Source organism: Lithobates pipiens, unplaced genomic scaffold (assembly GCF_037356315.1).
Source record: "Lithobates pipiens isolate NorthernLeopardFrog02 unplaced genomic scaffold, aLitPip1_a1.2 Scaffold_16, whole genome shotgun sequence".
NCBI lineage: Eukaryota > Metazoa > Chordata > Amphibia > Anura > Ranidae > Lithobates > Lithobates pipiens.
Genome location: NW_027507748.1, coordinates 363115747 through 363127037, shown reverse-complemented (window position 1 = coordinate 363127037; position 11291 = coordinate 363115747).

Sequence of the window (11291 nt, the reverse complement as noted above, 5' to 3'; positions counted from 1 at the left end):
AGGCCTCTGTATAGGCGACTGTTTTCGGCGTTACCATACTTCAATAAATTTTTAGTGAAGTATGGTAAACATAATCTTCAGTTCCTGCCTTCATACACCTTCACACCCCTTATGCCACTGCCTGCTCTGTAACTGACCCTGGCTTGGTATTTGACCACTCTTATGCCTGCCGATTCTGTACATACCGCTGCCTGATCTGGAACTGACCCTGGACTGTTATTTGACCATGCTTCTGCCTAAGGATTCTGTACATATCTCTGCCTGATCTGGAACTGACCTTGGACGGTTTGACCACGATATTTGCCTGCCTCTTGGACTGATCTTGTATTCTGCAACTGGACTAGTGGGATTCAACACGGGGTCTCACATATGTGAGGGGCTCCAGTATAGTTTTTCTGGAAGAAGAAAACAATTTTCTTTGTTTTCTTATTCCTAGATTAGGGTCTGGAGACTCGGAGGCTTCAAAGAGATTTGGGAGGGAGAAGCCTCTACCCCTATCCCCATTCTGTCCTGAACGAGGCTCTACTTCTGTCTGCTGCCTGTAGGACTTACTGCCATCATGCCGCACTGACCACACCACAAGGACCTGCCTACTACCAGGACCAATATTTTTGGCACTGCTGACATCTCTGCACTGACCCTGGACTGTAATATGGACAGTATCCCTGCCTGCTGCCTAAAAAACTGTGTTCGCTGTTGCTGACCAAGTCCCTGCCCGCTGCCTGGACCAGTGATATCCTCCTGTGGACAACTGCGCTTCTAAAACCACAGGTAATCTTTTCTTTACCCTTTGCTCAGCATAATGTATTTGGGGGTGTAATTCTTGGTATGTGCAGGCTATGTGTCCCTGGAACGCCGACGGTGTTTCTTTCATGTTGCGCCTCTGTATGTGTCCAGGCTGTGTAAACGTCTCACACATGTGGTATTGCCATACTCAGGAGGAGTAGTAGAATGTATTTTGGGGTGTTATTTTTGCTATGTAAATGCTATGCGTTGGAAATATCTTATAAACTGACAACTTTGTGTAAAAAAAAATGCGTTTTCATTTTTTTCCACATTTTCCAAAAACTTCTGGAAAAAAATGAACCATTGAAAAGACTCATTATGCCTCATAGATTATACGTTGGGGTGTTAGCTTTCCAAAATGGGGTCATTTTCTGGACGTTTCCATTGCCCTGGTGTTCCAGGGCCTTCAAAACTGTAATAGGTGGTTGAGAAATGAAATGTGTAATTTATGCTCCTAGAATGCCTGAAGGTGCTACTTCAAAATTAGGCCTATGTATGTGGTCAGGCTGTGCGAAAGTCTCACACATCTGGTATCGTTATACTCAGGAGGAGTAGGAGAATGTATTTTGGGGTGTTATTTGTGGTATGCATATTCCGTGTGGGAGAAATAAGCTATTACAATGAAAATTTTGTGGAAAGAATTGTGGGAAAAAATGACAACTTAAAATAACTCACCATGCCTCTTACTAAATACATTGGAATGTCTACTTTCCAAAAAGGGGTCATTTGGGGGGCATTTGTACTTTCCTGGCTTGTTAGGGTCTCAAGAATGGAGATAGGCCTTAGTACATCAGATGTGATCTTTTTTTGCAAATCTTTATGATTTGCACCATAGCTTGTAGACTCTATAAATTTCACACAGATCATATAATATGCAAAAATTTGGGTTATTTTTACCAAAGATGTGTAGTAGTATAAATTGTGGCCAAAATTTATGAAGAAAAAATGCTAATTTGCTAAATTTTGTCACAGAAACGAAGAAAAATTCATTTTTTTTCAAAATTTTCGGTCTTTTTTCATTTATAGCGTAGAAAATAAATAACCGAGAGGTGATCAAATACCACCAAAAGAAAGCTCTATTGGTATGAAGAAAAGGACAAAAAAATCATTTGGTTACAGTGTTGCATGACTGAGTAATTGTCATTCAAAATGTGAGAGCACTGAAAGCTGAAAATTGGTCTGGGACTGAGGGGGGTTTAAGTGCCCAGTAAGCAAGTGGTTAATAAGGAAATAGGCCTGTAGAAGGCGCAATGTTTCAGGTCTTTACCCAGGTTAGTGGGATAAGTATAATGTGGGCACCGTACATAGAGTGTGGTATGGAGTTAACCTCGAAGCAATGGGAGAAAAGTTGGTTTTGGAGGGAGGAAGCGAGGCAATGGCCAACTCTATCTCTGGGGTTGTTATTGGGGCATCTAGGGCCTCAACCTTCTCAGATGACAGGGTGGGGAGATGCAGTTTTTGTAGTTCAGAATTAATAATCTCTGAAGTAGGGGCATTGAGATTGATGATATGAGTAAATACTATGCTGCGCTGTAAATATGATCTCATCAAAAATATAAAAATATGTAAAAGGTAATAGGATCAATATAAGAAACAGCTGCTACAATCAGAACAAAGTGTAAAATAAATGAATTGAAAAGTGCTGTGCCATGTAATATGCACTATACACCAAATAATTGGATACCAAATGTATATATAACATAGAAACACACAAACATTGACCAATGGTGAAGTGCCAATAAATAATAAATAAATAAATAAAAGGGAATGGAAGCGCAAATGCACAGTAAGTATATAGTGCTCATGTGAAAAAAACATATAGATTCGTAAAAAATTCATAAAGTTCGTAGAAGTCCATAAAATATATGCGAGATTTTTTTTTTTATATATATATGTATATATAGCGAGTAATACAGTGCTCATGTGCATAGTGTCCAGCTGTGTTTCTAATCATTACGCAGGGTAGTCCATGCAATCAAAAAACAGCTTGGTAGGTGTTCAGATGTGCCAAGGTGTCCTCCCTCCAGTGATACCCTAGGTAGTGAATGCTCACTTTAGAGCGTACGACTTAGCGATTAAGCCAAGTCTAAACACGCATTAGAACCTCCTCTGGGCTCAGAAGGGAAAAACTGCATCCAGGGCTCCTCAGTGAAATACCTCCATTAATGAAAAAATAAAAGCTCTTGATAGTGTAGTAGGTTTAAACAATTCAATGAACACAAGCAAACAAACCCTAATACAGGGTAATCACATTTAATGCCAGCAACTTTTTCTTCCTGTATACATTTAATGGGCATCTGGTCAGTGGTGGCTCGCAGGATTCTTTGTGTTTTCGAGGTTGATGATATAATTCCCTAAAAAAGGCATAAAATTTTGCGTCAGAGTCAATAACACTGATTCCCGTCGCTGAGAACAATTCAGGAACCACAGTTTGAAAATGTGGGTTAGCCAGTAGGTGTGCATTTTTATTTCGCCAATTCAAATATTTTATCGGACAACAAACCGACATCAGTCTGGGTTAGAGAAGTATAATGTATAGCAATGTCCCTCCTGGCTTGAGCTTTTTTTGCCAGAGAATAGGTGCAGGAACTCCCTTTTTCAGAGTAACCCATAGTCTCTGCACCTCTGCACCATACGCACCTCTGAGCACCATTCCTTGGTTCCAACCCTACCCACCTCCCAGTACTGCCCCATTTAACCACTTCAGCCCCGGACCAATTGTCAGCCTAAGGACCAGAGGTCTTTTTACAATTTCGCACTGCACTGCTTTAACTGGTAATTGCGTGGTCATGCAATGTTGTACCCAATCGAAATTTGCATCCTTTTCTTCCCACAAATAGAGTTTTCTTTTGATGGTATTTGATTGCCTCTGCGATATTTATTTTTTACGATATAAAAGGAAAAAGACTGAAATTTTTTTTAAAAAAAAGCTATTTTCTACTTTTTGTTATAAGAAAAATCGAATGAACTAAATTTTAGTCATACATTTAGGCCAAAATGTATTCAGCCACATGTCTTTAGTAAAAAAAATGTCAATAAGCGTATATTTATTGGTTTGCGCAAAAGTTATAGCGTCTACAAACTGGAGTACATTTTCTGGAATTTACGCAGCTTTTAATTTATGACTGCCTATCTCATTTCTTGAGGTGCTAAAATGGCAGGGCAGTACAAACCCCCCCCACCACCAAAATGACCCCATTTTGGAAAGTAGACACCCCAAGGAAATTGCTGAGGGGCGTGTTGAGCCCATTGAATATTTTTTTTTTGTCCCAAGTGATTGAATAATGACAAAAAAAAAAAAAAAGTTTACAAAAAGTTGTCACTAAATGATATATTGCTCACACATGCCATAGTTATATGTGGAATTGCCCCCCAAAATATATTCTGCTGCTTCTCCTGAGTACGGGGATACCACATATGTGGGACTTTTTGGGAGTCTAGCCACACACGGGACCCCGAAAACCAATCACTGCCTTCAGGATTTCTAAGGGTGCAAATTTTTGATTTCACTCCTCACTACCTATCACAGTTTCGAAGGCCATAAAATGCCAAAATAGCACAAAATCCCCCCAAATGACCCCATTTTGGAAAGTAGACACCCCAAACTATTTACTGAGAGGCATGTTGAGTCCATGAAATATTTTATATTGTTGCAGGAATATTACAATTTTTTATTTTTTTTTTGCACAAAGTTGTCACTAAATGATATATTGCTCACACATGATATGGGCATAAGTAAAATTACACCCCAAAATAAATTCTGCTGCTTCTCCTGAGTACGGGGATACCACACGTGGGGGACTTTTTGGGAGCCTAGCCGCGTACAGGACCCCGAAAACCAAGCACTGCCTTCAGGATTTAAATATAAAACGCTACCAAAAAAACCTGTTAGCGATCGCAGGGATCAGGCCTGACTCTGCGAACGCTGCTGTTATGAGTTTAGTGTTTTGTAAGTGACAGTGATCGATCGATACTGCACTTGGGTGGGCTGGGCTGGGCTGGGCGGAGGGGCAAAACGCAGGTGCTAGCAGGTATCTGGGCTGATCCCGCTAAAAATGCGTTTTTTTGGAACCCTAAACTGCTGGGGGCGCTAGTATAGATCTGATCAGATCAGATATTGATCTGTTCAGATACTATACCACTACAGGAGGTGTATGCTTTGCGCGTGGGTGTTAGCGGTACTGGCACTAACCTAGCGCTGCCTGGGGCGACGCAGACCCTGACCCTAAAACCAAATTGATATCACCCGCCGGGTGATCAGGGGGTTAAACCTTTATTGGGTAATAAATGGTGGGTGCCCTGATGCTATGAAAAGCAAACTAACTAACCTGTCAGGAACTTACCAGCAATAGACAGGTACAGCTGCGTGCACACAGGCGTCGGCGTGTGTCTTCTGCGCGTTCGCGTACGCGTTCGCGTACGCGTTCGTTTACGCGTTAGTGTGCACGTTCGCGAGTGGCGATTCGTACGCGCGCTCGTTCACGTGGTCGTGCGTGGCGTGCGTGCGCTCCTTCCCGCCACTGAGCGTTTAAAGGACCCTCAAGTGCGCCGGTGCGGCGCTGTTTCGTCTCAGCTTCCGTGTGTCTGAATATCTGATCCTGAACCCGGTTACCTTTGAATACCTGATCCTGAACCTGATTACCTGCTACCGTTATCGACCCGGCTTGCTTGACTTCTCTGCCTTCTCCAATCCCGACCCGGCCTGCCTGACCTCGAAACCTCTTCTGCTTGTGATTCCGTTGCCGACCTCTGCCTGCTTACCGACACCTCTTCTGCCTTCCGTTACCACCAGTCTGCTTACCTTCTGACCCGGACCGTCTGACTCTTCTCCAGCCTGCTGCCAGTTCCAATCTTCGGCTTCTGAAGCTACTGCCTGCTTCCAGCAACCCGCAGTCCACTCAGCCTTCAGAGGGATCTCCGCTCTTCTACCAGCTCCAGCGGCCCTATCCAGCAGGCCCTCCTACCCACTGTGCTCTCGAGACCGCTGTTCCCATTCCAGCGGCTCCTGAACCAGCGCTGTAAGAGAGGTCTCCTCCTACAAGTCGGGCTCCACATCTGGACTCTAACAGTACGAAACAGCCATGACTGAGCCCGCAGGAGAGACCTCTCCCATGAAGGAGATCTGCACGCACCTGTCGGCCCTTACCCAAGCGGTAAAATCGCTTCAAGATAGCTACGCCAGGCTTGAAGGACAGGTCCAGGACCTTACAGATACTGGTCACGTGGCCCCTGCTCCGTCCTCCCTATCAGCACAGCCCGTCGCCTCACCATCCGTTGTCATGCTTCCACCTGAACCAAGGGTACCCATTCCGGAAAGGTTTTCTGGGGATCGAACCAAATTTCGGGCTTTTCGGAACGCTTGTCAACTCTATTTTGCCCTACAACCACGGACTTTCTCCCTGGAAGCCACGAAGGTAGGATTTGTAATCTCCCTCCTACAAGGAGAACCGCAGACCTGGGCCCACCGCTTACTTGAAGGAGATTCAGTCGCAACCTTCTCTCTGCAATCCTTCTTTGAGGCCATGGCTCAGCTATACGAGGACCCCCAAAAGACTGCCACGGCTGAATCTGCTCTGTTTGCGCTCCAGCAGGGCCGCAGACCGGCTGAGGATTATGTCTCGGACTTTCGACGCTGGAGCGCAGACACGGAATGGAATGATGCGGCTTTAAGGCATCAATTTCGCATGGGGTTATCCGAAGGACTTAAGGACGAACTGGCTCGAGTCGGTATACCAGAAACCCTGGAGGCCCTGATCTCCTTGACAATCCAGATTGATCGCCGTCTCAGGGAGCGAAGATCAGAGCGCTCCGCTCAGCAAGCCCGTCCAGTCTGGATGACAGCGAGAGCCCCAATGCCTGCTTCTCGCTATGTACCTCCGTCCAGCCCTACTCCGCCCTGTACGGCTACTGACACCTCCGAGCCCATGCAATTAGGACTACTGCGCCCCGCTTTGCTTCCAGAAGAGCGTGCACGTCGCCGGCAGCAGAATCTCTGCCTCTACTGCGGTGGTTCGGGTCACTATGTCTTTAATTGCCCTGTCAAGACAAGTAAGTGTCTACCTTCTGCTTCTACCAGTCTCTCTGCATTGACTGCCAATTCAACCCACCTTGCTGTTCCTCTCTCACTACAGCTCCAAGGAAGGACGGTGACAGTCAACGCTATCATTGACTCCGGGGCATGCCGCTGCTTCATAGACTCCACCTTTGCGGGCCGACAGGGCATCCCGTTACGAGGCAAGGCTCATGAACTCTCAGTTTTTCTGGCCGATGGGTCTAGCATCAGTTCTGGAAAGGTAATTCAAGAGACTCTCCCTCTACCTGTCACTATCTCCTCTCAACACAAGGAATTTCTGACGTTGGATGTCATCTCCTCTCCAATGTTCCCGATCATTCTGGGCATACCCTGGCTCCAAGCCCACAACCCCTACATCAATTGGGTTACCAGAGAAGTCACATTTCCATCGTCCTATTGCTTGAAACACTGCCTAACAGATTCCACCAAGCCTTCCGCCACCCTTTTATGTGTAGACTCTGATCAAGACCTACTGCAGACTGTGCTCAAGCACTACCATGACTTTATTGATGTGTTCAGTAAAAAGGGAGCAGACACTCTGCCTCCCCATCGTCCCTATGATTGTCCGATCGAATTACTCCCTGGGGCCGAGATTCCTTTCGGACGCATATTCCCTTTATCAGAAAAGGAGCAGGGGGCACTGAAGACCTACTTGGACGAAAACCTAGAGAAGGGGTTCATCCGTCCTTCAACTTCCCCAGCAGGAGCTGGAATCTTTTTTGTCACTAAAAAAGATCAGTCCCTCCGTCCATGTGTGGACTATAGAGACTTAAACAAGATAACGGTTAAGAACCGCTACCCCTTACCCTTGATACCCGAACTCTTCCAGAGACTGAGATCCGCTAAAATATTCACCAAGTTGGATCTAAGGGGAGCGTATAACCTAGTTCGCATCCAGGCCGGGCATGAATGGAAAACAGCCTTCCGGACCCGATTCGGTCATTATGAATATTTAGTGATGCCCTTTGGGCTCTGCAACGCCCCGGCCACATTTCAACACCTAATCAATGACGTGTTTAAGGATTTCCTCGACGTGTTCGTGATTGTCTACCTGGACGACATTTTAATATTTTCCAACTCTCTTGATCAGCATCGAGAACACGTCCGTAAAGTCCTAGACCGCCTTCGCCAGCACCGACTCTACGCAAAGGCTGAAAAATGCGAATTTGAGTTACAGAGTATCCGATTCCTGGGACTAGTGATCTCCCCAACGGGCATCAGGATGGATCCCCAAAAGGTGTCTGCTGTACTAGATTGGCCAGCGCCTTTGGATAAGAAGGGTGTACAACGCTTCATCGGTTTTGCGAACTTTTATAGAAAGTTCATAAGAGACTTTTCAGCTATAATTGCGCCCATCACGCAACTGACCAGACAAAACTTCCGCTTCTGCTGGACTCAGGAGGCCCAGAGTGCTTTCGAAAGACTTAAAAAACTCTTCACGTCCGCCCCAATTCTCAGCCATCCGGACCCGTCTCTACCCTTCATCCTCGAGGTAGACGCCTCTGAAGTGGCCGTAGGAGCGGTCATCTCCCAACGTCAAGGCAACAAGGACCTAATGCATCCCGTGGGGTTCTTCTCCAGGAAACTCTCTTCCGCGGAGAAGAATTACGACGTAGGCGACCGAGAGTTGCTCGCCATTAAGGCCGCCTTGGAGGAGTGGAGATACCTATTGGAGGGCGCTGCTCACCCGGTACTAATATACACAGACCACAAGAACTTAGAATATCTACGGTCTGCCAAGCGACTGAGACCCCGACAAGCCCGCTGGGCCCTGTTCTTTTCACGTTTCTCCTTTCACATCACGTACCGGCCCGGATCGAAGAACGTGAAACCGGATGCGCTGTCACGGATGTATGACAATCCCAAGGACTCATCTGTTCCTGACACCATCTTACCTGCCGGGAATTTTTTACTTTTACAGCCTGACCTCCTCTCTCTGATCAGAGAAGCATCCTCTGACTCCTCTAGACCCCCCGGAATCACCTTAATATCCAGAGATGGCTTGTTCTGGAGGGGAAGTCAAATTTTTGTCCCCAAGAATGTCCGAGTTAAGGTGCTGTCCCTTCTTCATGACCACCCACTGGCAGGCCACTTTGGGGTCCGCAAGACCCTTGATCTGGTACAACGCACGTTCTGGTGGCCCAATTTGAAGGACTTTTGTGAAAAGTACATCAGCTCTTGCCCCGTCTGTATCCAGAACAAGACATCCAGGAACCGGGCTTGGGGACTGCTGAAACCCCTACCTGTACCCGACAGACCCTGGAGAATGATTAGTATGGACTTTATTGTCGAGCTTCCATGTTCTGAGGGATGTTCAACTATTTTTGTGGTTGTAGACCGGCTATCCAAGATGGCCCACTTCTCACCCTTAAAAGGCACCCCATCTGCTGTGGAGACTGCCCACGTGTTCATTAAGGAGATTGTGAGGCTACACGGGATTCCAGCGAATATAGTCTCCGACAGAGGAGTGCAGTTCACCTCACGCTTCTGGAGGGCCCTGTGCGAGATCCTGAAAATTGAGCTGGCACTGTCCTCGGCCTATCATCCCCAAACTAATGGGCAGACAGAAAGGACCAACCAGACTCTTGAGCAGTACATTAGGTGCTTCACATCATTCGTACAGAATGATTGGGTGTCCCTGCTGCCTTTGGCAGAATTTGCCTACAATAATGCTTGTCATTCGGCCACCGGTCAGTCCCCTTTTTTCGCCAATTATGGCTTTCATTTAACCTTTTTGCCTGATTTTCTTCCAGAAACCTCAGTTCCAGCGGTCCAGAAGACAGTGGATTTCCTCAGCCACAATAACCGGGTGTTGCAGGAAGCAGTGGCCAAGGCCCAGGCAGACAGTAAGAGAGCCTTTGACCGGAGAAGAAGAGGGGAACTGATCCTACAACCTGGCGACCAGGTATGGCTTTCTACCAATAACATTAAAATGGCTTGTCCCTCCAGGAAACTTGCACCTAAATTTATGGGACCATTTCCGGTTAAGAGGAAAATTAATGAAGTTTCCTACGAGCTAACCCTGCCTGAGTCGCTTAGGATTCATCCTGTGTTCCATGTGTCACTGCTGAGACCTGCCACCCCTGATCCCTTTCCTGATAGAGGAACTAGACCTCCAGAACCCATCTTAGTGGATGGAAATGAGGAGTACGAGGTGGAGGCCATCCTCGATTGCAGAAAAAGACAGGGACGCATCCAATTTCTGATCAAATGGAAGGGATTTGGGCCAGAGAACAATTCCTGGGAACCGAACAGCAATATCCATGCCAGGCGGTTAATTCACGCATACTTGTCTGCCCATCCAGAAAAGAGGAACCTGTTGGGCATCCGGAGGCTGCCCCTTGGGAGGGGGCAATGTCAGGAACTTACCAGCAATAGACAGGTACAGCTGCGTGCACACAGGCGTCGGCGTGTGTCTTCTGCGCGTTCGCGTACGCGTTCGCGTACGCGTTCGTTTACGCGTTAGTGTGCACGTTCGCGAGTGGCGATTCGTACGCGCGCTCGTTCACGTGGTCGTGCGTGGCGTGCGTGCGCTCCTTCCCGCCACTGAGCGTTTAAAGGACCCTCAAGTGCGCCGGTGCGGCGCTGTTTCGTCTCAGCTTCCGTGTGTCTGAATATCTGATCCTGAACCCGGTTACCTTTGAATACCTGATCCTGAACCTGATTACCTGCTACCGTTATCGACCCGGCTTGCTTGACTTCTCTGCCTTCTCCAATCCCGACCCGGCCTGCCTGACCTCGAAACCTCTTCTGCTTGTGATTCCGTTGCCGACCTCTGCCTGCTTACCGACACCTCTTCTGCCTTCCGTTACCACCAGTCTGCTTACCTTCTGACCCGGACCGTCTGACTCTTCTCCAGCCTGCTGCCAGTTCCAATCTTCGGCTTCTGAAGCTACTGCCTGCTTCCAGCAACCCGCAGTCCACTCAGCCTTCAGAGGGATCTCCGCTCTTCTACCAGCTCCAGCGGCCCTATCCAGCAGGCCCTCCTACCCACTGTGCTCTCGAGACCGCTGTTCCCATTCCAGCGGCTCCTGAACCAGCGCTGTAAGAGAGGTCTCCTCCTACAAGTCGGGCTCCACATCTGGACTCTAACATAACCAGAGTCACTCGTAACACTTATACGGTGATCACTGGTGAAAGGGTTAACTAGGGGCAATCAGGGGGTTAAAATCTTTATTAGGTAGTATATGGGGGTCCCTGACGCTATATAAAAACCTGACGGGGAACCTAAATAACTAACTGGCTAACCAGCGTCACCAGTGGCACTTATACGGTGATCGCTGGTGAAAGGGTTAACTAGGGGCAATCAGGGGGTTAAAACCATTATTGGGTAGTATATGGGGGTACCTAGTGCTATAAAAACCTGGCAGTGAATCTAAAAAAATAACTAGCTACCTAGCGGCACCAGTGACACTAATGCAGCGATCAGAAA